Below are 16,839 nucleotides of genomic sequence, written 5' to 3'. Positions count from 1 at the left end.
GGAGACCCCCTAATCCAGGACTCCCACAGGTAGCCAAACTCTTGTCACAAATTTCCCGTTGCTAGAATAGCTCCTTCCCTTTAAAGTATTTTTTGGGTGCCTTTGCAGTTCTTGAAACTCCGCAGGGAAGGTATCCAACATATTATTGATAAAAACTATTAACATGATCTGTTGCTGGAGAGGGAAGTCGCTTAGTTATGAGGCCAAGCTAGTCTTAATTTGTACTTGTATTGCCAATATCCCCAATTTTATTATGTCCATTCTAAAATTTCCCAAATGGGCCATTGAAGCTATTTCCTCACAAATTGCTCACTTTTTATGGGGTGACTGTGGTGATGTGCATAAATATAACCTTGCTAATTTGTGGCTTGCGCCCCAGAAGGAGTTTGGAGGGCTTGGTATCCCTAATCTTAGGGAACTCAATCTATCTATACTTGCTTCTTGGGTTAAAATATTTTTCCAACCATCTGATAAGGACTCGGTTCTTCTGTTGAATATAAGTATAAAAATAATACACCTAATTTGCTTTTGTCCAAGTAGAATGTGTGGCCCCCCTTTTGGAAGAGACTCACCTGGACATGTGCATCTATTAGGCCTTTCTATAGATGGGTGTTGGGTGATGGAACTAGAATTAGTTTTTGCATGACACTTGGGATGGAGATTGTACCTTAAAACTCAGTTTTGGAATATTTTTTACATTGTTCAGCAACAAAACTGCGGTGTGTCTCAGGTTTGGACCGGGCATGAACTTAAACTCACCTTCGGGAGATGTGTTGCTGGTAGTTTCTTGGCTAGATGGCAACGGTTACTGAACATACTGATTTGTTTTATTCCTTCATATATACCTGATAAAGTTTGGATGTTAGAATCTTATGGTTCTTATTCCATTAATTCTTTTTATAAGTTGATTAACTTTGGATGAGTTTCTACTCCTTGCAAGAAATGGTTATGGAAAATTCATGTTCCCCCTAAATTACATGTCTTCCTATGGTTAGTTGCTAAGAATAAGATACTCGCTAGAGATAACGTTAGCAAGAGACAACACGTAGATGACCCCACTTGCATGTACTATTGTGAACTAGAATTTATGCCTCACCTCATGTTTGAGTGCGTTGTTGCTTGTGTTGTTTGGCATGTCATTGCTGAGATTTTTTATTTTCCTACCCCAGGCTCTGTCCATATTTTATTGCAAAGGTCACCACCAAGGGAGTCGATGATGCGAACACATGTGTCGCCTGACCTACCCTCTTATTAACTCTTTCAAACCCTAATTTTTTTTGAAGACATAACTAGACCGTGCGAGGCACTCTCCTCTGATCCTCCGCGACATGATTGCTTTTCTCTGTATTTCAATTTTTGAATCCAACTAGTGTATATCTATTTACATTCCAAGTATGTTTGATACACACCCTAAGTAAGTCTATTTACATCCTGAGTACATGCAAAGATCACAAGTCTAGGATATGGCATATACATTGTACCTAAGACTAACAAATGATAATATCTCGCTGCACCTCAAAGTGAGTCTGCCCGAATTGGTGATCCCCATCCCTGAGTACATACTATTGGTCTAGCATTTGTATGCCCATGATTGATCGAATCGTGTACTAGTCGAAAGATATGTGTCTGCATAAACTTATCAACTTGGGACCATTAGAACAATCATCATACAATATATTGTCTCACAAATAAGGGGTACTTATGGATACATAACAATGATGATCTTCCATGATAATATAAATAACTCCTCAATACATAAGGAAATAACATCATCACGTGACTGTCTCTAGTGCATATTTCCATCAATATCCCACTTGCACTAGTCAATCACTTAGGTGCCTTATGCCCCTGGCCCTTATGTGGGCCTCATGCTTCGGTTACGGGCGAGGCTCCGTGAGCTTTTTAGCAATATTTATATCCTTATGTACTTTGCATATGTTTACATCACCTCTCTCTCATTAACATGTCATATGATATGATATGATAACGCCTTAGCATGTGTTTGGATTTATGATGATGTCTTGGTTCCTTGTCTTATGTGATAGCATTACTATTATCACAATAGAGGTCCCATGCATTAGATGCGCCATAAACCACACCAAGGTCAGAAATGAAATTTATCACCCCAACACCTTCATTTACAGTTTTAGAAGATGCACCCAACCACTATCATAGCATCAATAATCTTTCTTACTTTGAACTCTTCCAACTCATCACATCTTCATACAGAATGAACACAAACCTAGACTGTGAGTGGTAGCCATCCCTATTGGTTTGTAAACTAGCATCGATTTTACTCTTGGCGACGAGGCCGTCCTCACCTCCATAAACTAGAAACATGTCCTTAATCCTCCCCAAGTACTTAAGAATATTCTTAACCGATGAACAATGACTCTCACATGGATCAGCCTTGTATCTGCTCCTAACACTTAAAGCATAGGAAACATCTCATCGAGTACATAACATAGCATACATGATGTACCCGATAGGCGAAGCATACAAGATCACATTCATGCAACTTCACTCATTGGATGTCATGGGACTCTCAGTCTTGCTAAGACTAATGGCATGAGACATATGCAAGAACCCTTTCTTGGTCTCATACATGTTGAACCACTTCAATGCTTGTTAATATATGTACTTTGGCTTAATCCAATAAGCCTTATTGGTGTATCTCTATAGATCGTGATTTCCAAAATACAAGCCTCTTCTACCCGGGCCTTCATCGAAAAACAATTTTTTTAATGAGTCCTTGATAAACTCAAGAATTGGAACGTCATTCCCAATGAATAATATGTTATACACATATAATATTAGAAATACGACCAAGATCCCACTAAACTTCTTGTAACACATGGTTCATTTTCATTCTTGATGGAAACCCTTTGACTACCTTATCAAAACGAATGTTTCAACTTCGAGATGCTTTTTCAACCCATAAATGGATTTATGAAGCTTTCTTTGTTTACTAGCGTTTCTTATATCGATAAAACCCTCTGGATGCATCAAATATACATCCTCGGTTAAATTTTCATTAACTATAGTTTTAAACATCCACCTGACATATCTCATAGTAAAAATATGCATCATAGCTCGAATGATCCAAACCAATTTAAGAGTCGCTACTGGCGAGAAAGTCTCGTCGTAGTCAACTCCTTGAACTTGTCGAATACCCTTTATGATGAGTCAAGATTTATGGATGTGAAATGTTTCATCCATATCACTTTTTTCATGATCATCCATTTCCAATCAATGGTTTTAACACCATTTGGAAAATCAACAATTCCAAATATGATTGTCATCTATGGACTTTAATCCGAATCTCATGGCCTTAAGCAATAACTCAGAATATGGACCTACCATCGCTTCCGCATAGGTTGAAACCTCACAGTTGTCTAACAATAATGTATTGTGTACATTACACAGCCTCTAACCTTCTAGAATAGGTGCAACCTCAACCACGGGTTCCCTGACTAGTTCTGGCATAATGGCATTAGTCTTCCCTGAGTGGTTTATCTCGTACTTCTTCGAGTTGCACCGTCCTCTCACTAATCCTTCGACCGTGAAACTCTTTCTTAAGGAAGACACCATTTTGAGAGACAACACTAGTACCCTATGTTTTACCTAAGATATCCCATGAATATGTATTTAACTGACTCGGGTGTGAATTTGTCCGACAAAAGTGGCTTCACACCCACAACCCCAACATTTTATAAAATAAAAATTGTGATGTTTCCCGATCCATATCTCATTTGGTGTATTATCTATGAATTTAGATGGTACGCCATTTAGTGTGAAAGTTGTTGTTTCTAGAGCATTACCCCAAAATGACAATGATAGATGTGACTGCTGACTCATCATCAATCGAAGAATGCTAACAAGGTATGATGCCTTCATTCCGCACACCGTTTCTCCATGGTGTACCCATGGGAGTGAGTTGTAGAACTATTCAAATGATCTTATAACTCTTGACTGAGACACTCACCTCCATGATATGATCACATAAGTTTGGACTTCCTGCCGATTTGATTCTACTTCATTCTACTCCTTGAACTTTCCAAAAGTTTATGACTTATGCCTCTTTAAGTTGACATATCCATGATACGTCCATTTTGCATCATGCTTTTATATCGATATTTATTTCATTATGGGATGTTATTACAAATTATCTCACAATACTTATGCCTTTTCTCTCTTATTTTACAAGGTTTACATGAAGAGGGAGAATGCCGGCAACTGGAATTCTAGACTGGAAAAGGAGCAAATATTAGAGACCTATTCTGCACAACTCCAAAAGTCTTGAAACTCCACGAAAGTCAGTTTTGGAATATATAAAAATATTGGACGAAGAAAGCACCAGAGGGGGGCCACACCCTGTCCACGAGGGTGGGGGCGCGCCCTACCCCCTAGGCTCGCCCCCCTACCTCGTGGGCACCCTGGCAGGCCTCTGGTGCCCATCTTTTGCTATATGAAGTCTTTCGGCCTAGAAAAAATAAGAAGGAAGCTTTCAGGACGAAGCACCACCGTCTCGAGGAGGAACCTTAGCGGAACCAATCTAGGGCTCCGGCGGAGCTGTTCTACCGGGTAAACATCCCTCCGGGAGGGGGAAATCATCACCATTGTCATCACCATCGATCCTCTCATCGGGAGGGGGTCAATATCCATCAACATCTTCACCAGCACCATCTCCTCTCAAACCCTAGTTCATCTCTTGTATCCTATCTTTGTCTCAAAACCTCATATTGGTACATGTGGCTTGCTAGTAGCATTGATTACTCCTTGTAGTTGATGCTAGTTGGTTTATTCAGTGAAAGATCATATGTTCAGATCCTTTATGCATATTAATACCCTTTTGATTATGAACAGTAATACAATTTGTGAGTAGTTATGTTTGTTCCTGAGGACATGGGAGAAGTCTTGCTATAAGTAGTCATGTGAATTTGGTATTCGTTCGATATTTTGATGAGATGTATGTTGTCTTGCCACCTCTTGAGCACTACGTTGGTTTTCCCTTGAAGAGGAAAGGGTGATGCAGCAAAGTAGCATATATATTTCCCTCAGTTTTTGATAAACAAGGTATCAATCCAGTAGGAGGCCACACACAAGTCCCTCGTACCTACACAAACAAATAAGAACCTCGCAACCAACGCGATAAAGGGGTTGTCAATCCCTTCACGGTCACTTACAAGAGTGAGATCTGATAGAGATGATAATATAATGTTTTTCATATTTTTATGATAAAGATTGAAAGTAATGATTGCAAAATAAAATAGATTGGAAACTTATATGATAAAAGATAGACCTGGGGGCATAGGTATCACTAGTGGCTTCTCTCAAGATAGCATAAGTATTACGGTGGGTGAACAAATTACTGTTGAGCAATTGATAGAAAAACGAATAATTATGAGAATATCTAGGCATGATCATGTATATAGGCATCACGTCCGTGACAACTAGACCGACTCCTGCCTGCATCTACTACTATTACTCCACACATCGATCACTATCCAGCATGCATCTAGAGTATTAAGTTCATAAGAACAGAGTAACGCATTAAGTAAGATGACATGATGTAGAGGGATAAACTAAAGCAATTTGATATGAACCCCATCTTTTTATCCTCGATGGCAACAATACAATACGTGCCTTGCTGCCCCTGCTGTCACTAGGAAAGGACACCGCAAGATTGAACCCAAAGCCAAGCACTTCTCCCATTGCAAGAAACATCAATCTAGTAGGCCAAACCAAACTGATAATTCGAAGAGACTTGCAAATATAAACCAATCATACATAAAAGATTTCAGAGATGAATCAAATATTTTTCATAGATAAACTTGATCATAAACCCACAATTCATCGGATCTCGACAAACACACCGCAAAAAGAGTTACATCAAATAGATATCCAAGAAGATCAAGGAGAACATTGTATTGAGATACAAAGAGAGAGAAGAAGCCATCTAGCTAATAACTATGGACCCGAAGGTCTGAAGTAAGCTACTCACACATAACCGGAGATGCCATGGAGTTGACGTAGAGGCCCTACCTGATCGATGCCCCCTCCGGCGGAGCTCCGGAAAAGGCCCCAAGATAGGATCTCTTTGGTACAGAAGGTTGCGGCGGTGGAAATAGGGTTTCATGGTGCTCCTGGATGTTTTCAGGATATATGAGTATATATAGGAGGAAGAAGTAGGTCGGTTGAGCCATGAGGGGCCCACGAGGGGGGAGGGTGCGCCCAGGGGGGTAGGCGCGCCCCCTGCATCGTGGACTCCTCGTTTGTTTCTTGACGCCCACTCCAAGTCCTATGGATCACATTTGTTCCAAAAATAACTCTCCCGAAGGTTTCATTCCGTTTGATATTCCTTCTCCGCGAAACACTGAAATAGGCAAAAATAACAACAATTTGCACTGGGCCTTGGGTTAGTAGGTTAGTCCCAAAAATAATATAAAAGTGTAAAATAAAGCCCATTAACATCCTAATAGATAATATAATAGCATGGAACAATCAAAAATTATAGATATGTTGGAGACGTATCAAGCATCCCCAAGCTTAATTCCTACTCGTCCTCGAGTAGGTAAATGAAAAAACAGAATTTTTGATGTGGAATGATACCTAGCATAATTCTTAATGTAATTCTCTTTATTGTGGCATGAATATTCATATCCGAAAGATTCAAGACAAAAGTTTAATGTTGACATCAAAATAATAATACTTCAAGCATACTAACTAAGTAATTATGTCTTCTCAAAATAACATGGCCAAAGAAAGCTATCCCTACAAAATCATATAGTCTGGCTATGCTCTATCTTCACCACACAAAGTATTTAAATCATGCACAACCCCGATGACAAGACAAGCAATTGTTTCATACTTTTAATGTTCTCAAACTTTTTCAATATTCACGCAATACACGAGTGTGAGCCATGGACATAGCACTATATGTGGAATAGAATGGTGGTTGTGGAGAAGACAAAAAGGAGAAGATAGTCTCACATCAACTAGGCGTATCAATGGGCTATGGAGATGCCCATCAATAGATATAAATGTGAGTGAGTAGGTATTGCCATGCAACGGATGCACTAGAGCTATAAGTGTATGAAAGCTCAAAAAGAGACTAAGTGGGTGCGCATCCAACTTGCTCGCTCACGAAGACCTAGGGCATTTGAGGAAGCCCATCATTGGAATATACAAGCCAAGTTCTATAATGTAAAATTCCCACTAGTATATGAAAGTGATAACATATGAGACTCTCTATCATGAAGATCACGGTGCTACTTTGAAGCACAAGTGTGGAAAAAGGATAGTAACATTGTCCCTTCTCTCTTTTTCTCTCTTTTTGGGCCTTTTTTATGGCCTCTTTTTTCGTCCGGAGTCTCATCCCGATTTGTGGGGGAATCATAGTATCCATCATACTTCCCTCACTTCGGACAATGATCTAATAATGATGATCATCACACTTTATTTACTTACAGCTCAAGAATTACAACTTGATACTTAGAACAAAATATGACTCTATGTGAATGCCTCCGGTGGTGTACCGGGATTGCGATGAATCAAGAGTGACATGTATGAAAAATTATGAACGGTGGCTTTGCCACAAATACGATGTCAACTACATGATCATGCAAAGCAATATGACAATGATGAAGCGTGTCATAACAAACATAACGGTGGAAAGTTGCATGGCAATATATCTCGGAATGGCTATGGAAATGACATAATAGGTAGGTATGGTGGTTGTTTTGAGGCAGGTATATGGTGGGTTTATGGTACTGGCAGAAGTTGCGCGGTACTAGATAGGCTAGCAATTGTGGAAGGATGAGAGTGCGTATAATCCATGGACTCAACATTAGTCATAAAGAACTCACATACTTATTGCAAAAATTTATTAGTTATAGAAACAAAGTACTATGCGCATGCTCCTAGGGGGATAGATTGGTAGGAAAATACCATCACCCGTCCCCGACCGCCACTCATAAGGAAGACAATCAATAAATAAATCATGCTCTGACTTCATCACATAACGGTTCACCATACGTGCATGCTACAGGAATCACAAACTTTATAACAAGTATTTCTCAAATTCACAACTTCTCAACTATAATACTCTAATATCACCATCTCCATATCTCAAAACAATCATCAAGTATCAAACTTCTCATAGTATTCAATGCACTTTTTATGATAGTTTTTATTATACCGATCTTGGATGCCTATCATATTAGGACTAAATTCATAACCAAAGCAAATTACCATGCTGTTTTAAGGGAATCTCAAAATAATATAAGTGAATCATGAGAGATTAATAATTTCTATAAAATAAAACCACCGCCGTGCTCTAAAAGATATAAGCGAAGCACTAGAGCAAAATTATCTAGCTCAAAAGATATAAGTGAAGCACATAGATTATTTTAATAAATTCCAATTCATGTGTGTCTCTCCCAAAAGGTGTGTACAGAAAGGATGATTGTGGTAAACTAAAAATCAAAGACTCAAGTAAAGTTACCGATGGACGAAGATGAAAGAGGGGATGCCTTCCGGGGCATCCCCAAGCTTAGGCTTTTGGTTGTCCTTGGATTTTACCTTGGGGTGACTTGGGAATCCCCAATCTTAAGCTCTTGCCACTCCTTGTTCCATAATCCATCAAATCTTTACCCAAAACTTGAAAACTTCACAACACAAAACTTAAGCAGAAAATCTCATGAGCTCCGTTAGTAAAAAAACAAACCACCACTTAAGGTACTGTAATGAACTCATTATTTATTTATATTGGTGTTAAACCTCCTGTATTACAACTTTTATATGGTTCATACACTCAAATACTAGCCATAGATTCATCAAAATAAGCAAACAACACACGAAAAACAGAATCTGTCAAAAACAGAACTGTCTGTAGTAATATGTAGGTTTCGAATACTTCTGGAACCCCAAAAATTATAAAATAAATTTATGGACGTGAGGAATTTATATATTAATCATCTTCAAAAATAATTAACTAAATATAACTCTCCAGTAAAAAATGGCAGCAAATCTTGTGAGCGCTAAAGTTTCTGTTTATTACAGCAAGATCGCAAAGACTTTTCCCAAGTCTTCCCAAAGGTTCTAATTGGCACAAACACTAATTAACAGCATAAAACCACATCTAAACAGAGGATAGATGAATTATTTATTACTAAACAGAATCAAAAAGCAAGAAACAAAAATAAAATTGGGTGCCTCTCAACAAGCGCTATCGTTTAACGCCCCTAGCTAGGCATAAAAGCAATGATAGATCTAGGTATTGTCATCTTTGGTATGCAATCCATAAGTGGCTCTAATAATAGATTCATAAATTAATTTAATTTTATTTCTAGGAAATTGTTCCATGCCCTTCCTTAAAGGAAATTGGAATCTAATATTCCCTTCTTTCATGCCAATATTTGCACCAATCGTTCTAAGGAAAGGTCTACCAAGAATAATAGGACATGAAGGATTGCAATCAATATCAAGAATAATGAAATCTATGGGAACATAATTCCTATTTTCAACAATAAGAACATCATTAATTCTTCCCATAGGTTTCTTAATGGTTGAATCCGCAAGATGCAAGTTTAAAGAACAATCATCGAATTCACGGAAACCTAGCAAATCACACAAAGTTTTAGGAATCGTGGAAACACTAGCACCCAAGTCACATGAAGCATAGCATTCATGATCTTTAATTTTAATTTTAATAGTAGGTTCCCACTCATCATGAAGTTTTCTAGGGATAGAAACTTCCAATTCAAGCTTTTCTTCATAAGATTGCATTAAAGCATCAACGATATGTTTAGTAAAAAGCTTTATTTTGACTATAAGCATGCAGATAATTTAGCACGGATTGCAACAAGGAAATACAATATATTAAATAACAATTATCATAATTAAATTCCTTGAAATCCAAGATAGTGGGTTCATTGCTATTTAAAGTTTTGAGCTCTCCAATCCCACTTTTATCAATTTTTGCATCAAGATCTAAAAACTCTGAATCATTGGGACGCCTTTTAACTAAAGTTGACTCATCTCCAGTCCCATCATTATCAAGATTCATATTGAAAAACAAAGATTTAATAGGGTACACATCAATAACTTCTAGATCTTCATCATTATTATCATGGAAACTAGAAGAACACGCTTTCACAAAGCAATCTTTTTTAGCACGCATCCTAGCAGTTCTTTCTTTGCACTCATCAATGGAAATTCTCATAGCTTTGAGAGACTCATTGATATCATGCTTATGTGGAATAGATCTAAGTTTCAAAGAATAAACATCAAGAGAAATTCTATCCACATTCCTAGCCAACTCATCAATCTTGAACAATTTTTCTTCAATCAAAGCATTGAAACTCTTTCGCGAACTAATAAATTCTTTAATATTAGATTCAAAATCAGAGGGCATCTTATTATAATTTCCATAAGAATTGTTGTAGGAATTACCATAATTATTAGAGGGATTACTAGGAAGCGGCCTAGGATTAAAATTACCTCTATATGTGTTATTACCAAAATTGTTCCTACCCACAAAATTCACATCCATAGATTCATTATTATTATCAATCAAAGTAGACAAAGGCATATCATTACACTGGTAGAAAAAGGGCCTATTGTCCTGGTTCATAAGGGCCTTTTGTCCCGGTTCTAGAACCGGGACTAAAGGGTCGTTACTAATGCCCTGTCCCTTTAGTCCCGGTTCAATCCAGAACCGGGACAGATGGGCCTCCACGTGGCCTGTGTGCGGAGCCCAGGCAGGAGACCCTTTGGTCCCGGTTGGTGGCACCAACCGGGACCAATAGGCATCCACGCGTCAGCATTTCTGTGGTTGGGGTTTTTGTTTTTTTTTGAAGGGGGGGGTTGGGGGTGTTGGGGGGTTAATTTAGGTGTTTCATATATAGTGTTAGCTAGCTATAATTAATAGAGAGAAGTGTCCTCTCTTATGTCCGTGCTTGGTCGACGCTACGTACTATACATACGTATAGAGAGGACTAGACACGCTAGCTAGCTAGTAAGCAAACGAAGGAAACAGAAGATCGTCATGAACATATATGCATACAGAGAGAAGTGATATCGACCACCTCTCCTTCTCTGAGAGATTGGTCAAACAACAAGTTCTCATATATCTATCCGACACTACCGGCTACATATATACAATAATTATCTCTTACAAATATAATCATACGGACTCAGGGTCCACATAGTTTTCTCTGTCTTCAGGGATCACGTGGTCAAGAAAGAATGCCGCCAATTCCTCTTGAATTGCTCGCATGCGAGCTGGTGCTAGGAGTTCATCCCGCTTCCGAAACATCTAATTTAAAGAAGGGGGTCAATACATATATATATATGAATGAATGAAACTCAACACAAATGATGGTAATAAAATAAAATTGTGAATGTTGTTATTTACGTACTTCATATTGTTCATTAGTGTAGCCCCGCTCACAGGTCGTGTGGCGGATGGACTCGCAAACGTAGTATCCACAGAAATCATTCCCTTGTTCCTGCCACAACCACTTTACAAGAAATAGAGGTCAATCAAACTGATAAGTAAGAATGTCAAATGGTATTGATGAAACTAGCGCTTGAATGACTAGTAGATGCACGGAACATGCTACTATAGTACTTACTTTCGGGTGTCTAAATTGCAGCTCCTTCGGCAGTCCCGGAGCTTTTCTAGTGAATTTTCTCCAAACCCTGCCGGACAAAGAAAACAATTACTTGATATATCAGGAAATGAACAAAGTTGCTGATATGGTGGATAATGACCGATTTAACTTATTCTCGAGTATTTGAGTCATGTCTGCATAGTCCTGGGGATCTTTTCGTCTTGAGTCTAAGACGGTTACTAGTCCCTGCTCAAGCTTAATCTCTAGGAGAATATAGTGGAAACTGAAAACGCATGCATAACTCATCAATTACATTACTATAACCTTGACTAATATATAAGGGAAACCGAATACACACAAGATAGTAACACTCACTTGAAGTTGTAAGGAAAGAGTATTATATCTTTGTTTTCATTTATTACCAACGATCATAGCAAGTTGGCCTCGGTAGCTGCGGCATGAAATTTAACCTGAGTTGCATCTATGAGATATGTGTTAATGAACCCAATATCACCGACTTGTCTTTTCTTCAATTCGGCGATCTTCAATCTGCATAATATAGTGAGGATGATTATAAATACATGCAATGAAAGAGCTGAGCTATATAGAGAGACTTAATGACAGAAGTAGTACTACTTACAGACAGTAGCAGGCGACCATTGTTTTATCGAGGGCCAATTGATTTAAAAACTGATAGAACTCCTCAAATGGAACAGGCAACAGTTCAATTCCAACGAGGTCATGCTCCTTTTCAACTTTCACATACAAAGTACTCCTCCCCCCAGAGTCTCTGCAGATTTTCAAGTACCAATCATGCAATCTTCGCATCATCGTTGATAGAGATCTTTCATGTTTGACGAGAGGCTTCTCGTACTCGTATCTTTGTATCTGCACCTCCATGGGTTCATAATGTACATCATCGGGCAGGTAATCTGCAAGATTGCTATAACCAGGCACCATCCTCGGATCATTAGTGACATGGTGGCTAGGCACCTTGAGCGGGGGGGCATGATTGCTTCGCTTGTTTGCCGAGCTGGGCAATTTGTTTCCTAGCTCATCGTTCTTTCAGCCTTTGATCACTGACAGTACTTCCCGACCGCTCCGCTTCGGCAAATTCCTTTCCAAAAATGCGCTCATAGTTTCCTTTCGGCGGAGACTTGGGTGGTTTTGTCAGGGCAGCCAGAGTGCGCTTCGCTTTCACCGGATCTACCTTCTCCTCCGGAAGTGGATGTCTCTTTGCTTTCAACCCTTGAAACCAGTCATCCACTTCGGTTCGTGCGATCTCGGCATTCTCCTCCGGGGTCCTCTCGTATGGTAACTTCTCTGGAGTCTTCAGAGAAGGACCAAATCTGTATGTCCTCCCGCCTCTGGCTGTATTGCTAGACGCCGGCCGAGCAGACGGAGCGGTTGTCTTCTTTACTTTCTTACGAGGCGGAGGAGAAGGACTATGACGCGCTGGAGCAGCCAGAGCGGCGACGGGTCTCTTCCGCCCTTGCTGACAAGGCGGAGAAGGAGGAGGTTGGCTGCTCAGGCACGTCGGCACAGGCGGAGAAGGAGGCGGAGTGCCGCCACCCGCTGGAGAAGGAGCCGGTCGAGTGCCCTGATCGTCACTCGGCGGAGGAGGAGGCGGAGTGCCCTAACTCGCCGGAGGAGGAGGCAGTGGAGGAGGCGGAGTGTCCTGACTTGCCGGAGGAGGAGGAGGAGGAGGCGGAGGCGTCCAGTTCGGAAGGTTGATGAGCTCCTTCCGCCATAGGCATGGAGTCTTCAGAGCAGACCCCAGCCTAGTCTTCCCTTCACCGGTAGGGTGGTCAAGCTGGAGGTCCTCAAATCCCTCCGTTATTTCATCCACCATCGCCCTAGCATGTCCTTCTGGAATCGGCTGGCAGTGAAAAGTTGCGCCGGGTTCAGTAGGATAAACAGAGCCAACAGCCGCCTTGACCTTAAAATTCATCCATTGCATCATAAGGTGGCAATTTTGAGACTCCATGATAGCATCCACGGGATAGCTGGCGGGAGCCGTCAAGGCATGCTCCGGCTGAAGTAGCTCGGTGGAAGCCATGCTGCTTCTCCGCTGAGATGGCGGGGTAGCTTCGGGGGAATCTTCGGTAGTACGTTTGCTACGATTTGCTTCTCGTTCCTCTATCGCTTGTACCCTTGCTTGCAGCGCCTGCATTTGGGTCTGTTACACTTTTTTCCTCCTCTCATGGGATTTGTAACCGCCTGCGTCCCGAAACCCAACCTTCCACGGAATGGAGCCTGGCATGCCTCGTGTCCGTCTAGGGTGCTCAGGATTCCCGAGGGCCATTGTGAGCTCGTCGTTCTCTCTGTCTGGAAAGAACGTCCCTTGTTGCGCTGCCTCGATATAGTGCTGAAGCTTCCTGACTGGTATGTCCATTTGATCATTCGTCCAAATGCACTTCCCTATTACAGGGTCCAAGGTTCCGCCAGCCCCGAAGAACCAAGTCCGGCAACGGTCTGGCCAGTTAATTGTCTCTGGTTCGATCCCTTTATCAACCAGATCATTCTCAGTCTTGGCCCACTTAGTCCGGGCTACGAGGTAGCCACCTGACCCCGTGCGGTGGTGATGCTTCTTCTACACAGCATTTTGCTTGTTTGTCGCCGACATCTTCTTACTCTTTTCCGATGTCTTGTCGGCCACAAATGCGGGCCAGTGATCTCTGATCTTCTCATATCTGCCCTTGAATTTTGGTGTCTCATTATTTTCGACAAACTTATTCAGCTCTTTCTTCCACCTCCTGAATAGTTCTGCCATCCTCTTATGAGCAAAAGACTTGATTAATTGCTCTTTAACTGGCTTCTCTGGATTATCCTCTGACGGTAGGGTGAAATTTGACTTTAGCTCAGTTCAAAGATCATTTTTCTGCATATCATTGACATAAGACACCTCAGGGTCTTCTGTAGCCGGCTTAAACCATTGCTCGATACTGATCGGGATCTTGTCCCTAACCAAAACCCCGCACTGAGCAACAAATGCGCTCTTTGTCCGGAGGGGTTCAATTGGTTGGCCGTCGGGCGCGATTGCTATCATCTCAAACTTTTCATCCGAGCTCAACTTTTTCTTCGGGCCTCGTCTCTTTACCGAAGTTGTGCTTGATCCAGAGGGCTAGAAAAAAGAACAAAGACTTAATTAATATGTGTACATACCAAAACAATGAATGCATCAATTAGCTAGTCAGCAAAAGCTTAACTAATATATATACCTGGCCGGACTCGGTTCGGTCACCGGAGACGTCATCACGGTCTCCTTCTTGCACCGGCATTTGGTCACCGGAGCCGTCCTCATGGTCTCCTTGCACCGGCATTAGGTCACCGGATCCATCATAATCAGCTGCTTCCAGACCATCGGTCTCGTTGAGAAACAACGAGCAGATGGCATCACTTCCTCGTGCGATTATGTCCCCCAACAACTCTTCTTGTACTTCATCTCGGGCGGTGTCCATAGTTTCTACAAATATTGACAACATGGCAATTATTATTCAAACATGATAGATGGTGGAAAAAACGTAGAACTAATATTAATTAGTGGCCTCGACGCTGCTTCTCTAGGGTTTGGGGTGGCCTCAACGCTGCTTCTCTAGGGTTTGGGGTGGCCTCGACAACGCTTCAAGGATAAAAAAAGAAGAGGAAGAAGAAAAAAAAGAGGAGAAGAAAGAATAGAGGAGTAAGAACTCCTCTATTCTTTCTTCTCCTCTTTTTTTCTTCTTCTTCCTCTTTTTTTTATTGGGAACGAGTGTCACATCCCTAGCTTCTGGTAATGCACTAGGCTAGACCTCTTGTGAGCATCATGTTTTATTTCAAATAAAATTTGAACTGAGGAATTCAGAAGCCTCAAAACTTAAATAAAAGAGGGGCAAGAAACCCTAAAATTGCAATCAGTAAATCCAAAATGCCCTAGAAATAGCTCTGACAATTTTGGCAAGAGTTATATATCAAACCAAAATTTTGGGACATTTCTAAGGAATTATTGGGCTCTGATTTTAAATCAATATTTTATTTGAATTTGGAGTTATATTCATAATATATAATGAATCTATTTTCAAATGACCTGAGATATTTTTATTATGTGTGGAGAAGTCCATTAGGTGACTTAAAAAAATATCCAGGGAAGTTTAGGCACTGTTTTCAAATTCTGTTTGAATTAAAATTCAGTGCCAATTAAATAAAACAGAACAAAAATAGAAAACAGTAAAAAAAAAAGAGAGAGAGAAGCCCAGCTTACCTGGCCTCACCCGTGCAGTCCACCAGAACTGGCCCAGCTGGCCAGCTCCCCCAGCCGGCCCAGCCCACCTCCTCCTCCTTTGTCCTCTTCCTCCTCTGCCAGGAGGACGAACAGAGGCGAGGCGTGGCGCGCGTCGACGCCGGCCACCTCCTGCTTCGCGCTGGAGGCCTCCCCTTCGAGCCTATCCATGCGTGGAGACGCCACGCAGCCGCCCGGAGCCGTCCAGCCCTCCCTCTCTTCCCCTGGACCCCGCTCCCTTCTCTGCTCTCTCCCTGCACGCGCCCGAGCGGAGCTCGTCGTCGCCAACGCCGTTCGCCGTAGCCACCGTGCTCCCCACTGCCACCCGAAGTACCCAGGAGATCCGCCCCGACCACCTCTTCCTCCCCACCAATCCACAGCCCACCGGAAGCCCCGCAACGCCGCCACCATCGCCGTTCCGTTGCCGGCCACCGAAGCTCGCCGCCGTTCGATTCGCCGCCGACAGGACGTCCCCGAGCCCACCTAGCGTCTCGTCCGACTCCCTGTGAGCTCCACTCCGTTTCCCCTCCTCCATTTTGTTCGTTCCGGTGCCGTAGCACCCCGGCCACATTCCCGAGCGCCGCCGTCCGCCATGGACGCCGGGCATGGCACTGACGTGCTGCTGCGGCCAGTCCGACGAGCCTAGCATGCTCCTAGCTGCCCCAGGAGTCCGCATAGCCCCTCAGCCAGCCCCCTAGCGCCCCGTAACCTCGCTCCGCCCAAACCCGAGCTCCGGCAGCCACTGCGGCCCCCACTCCGGCGAGCTCCGGCGACCCCGCGCCTCCCGCATGCCTCCTTTGGATGCGTGCAAGCAAGGGCAACCCTCTGGTGCCCTTGGCTTGGCCCAAAACCCCTCGCAGCGCCACTCCGGCGAGCTCCCGCCGCAGTTTTGGTCGTCGCCGGTGACACTCCGGCGACTGCCGACGTGGCACGCCTAATTAACACTAATGACGCCTAAACACC

The sequence above is a fragment of the Triticum aestivum genome, chromosome 7A (genome assembly GCF_018294505.1).
Source record: "Triticum aestivum cultivar Chinese Spring chromosome 7A, IWGSC CS RefSeq v2.1, whole genome shotgun sequence".
Lineage (NCBI taxonomy): Eukaryota > Viridiplantae > Streptophyta > Magnoliopsida > Poales > Poaceae > Triticum > Triticum aestivum.
The sequence above is the reverse complement of the archived record's forward strand: the minus strand, read 5'-3'. Positions refer to the sequence as shown.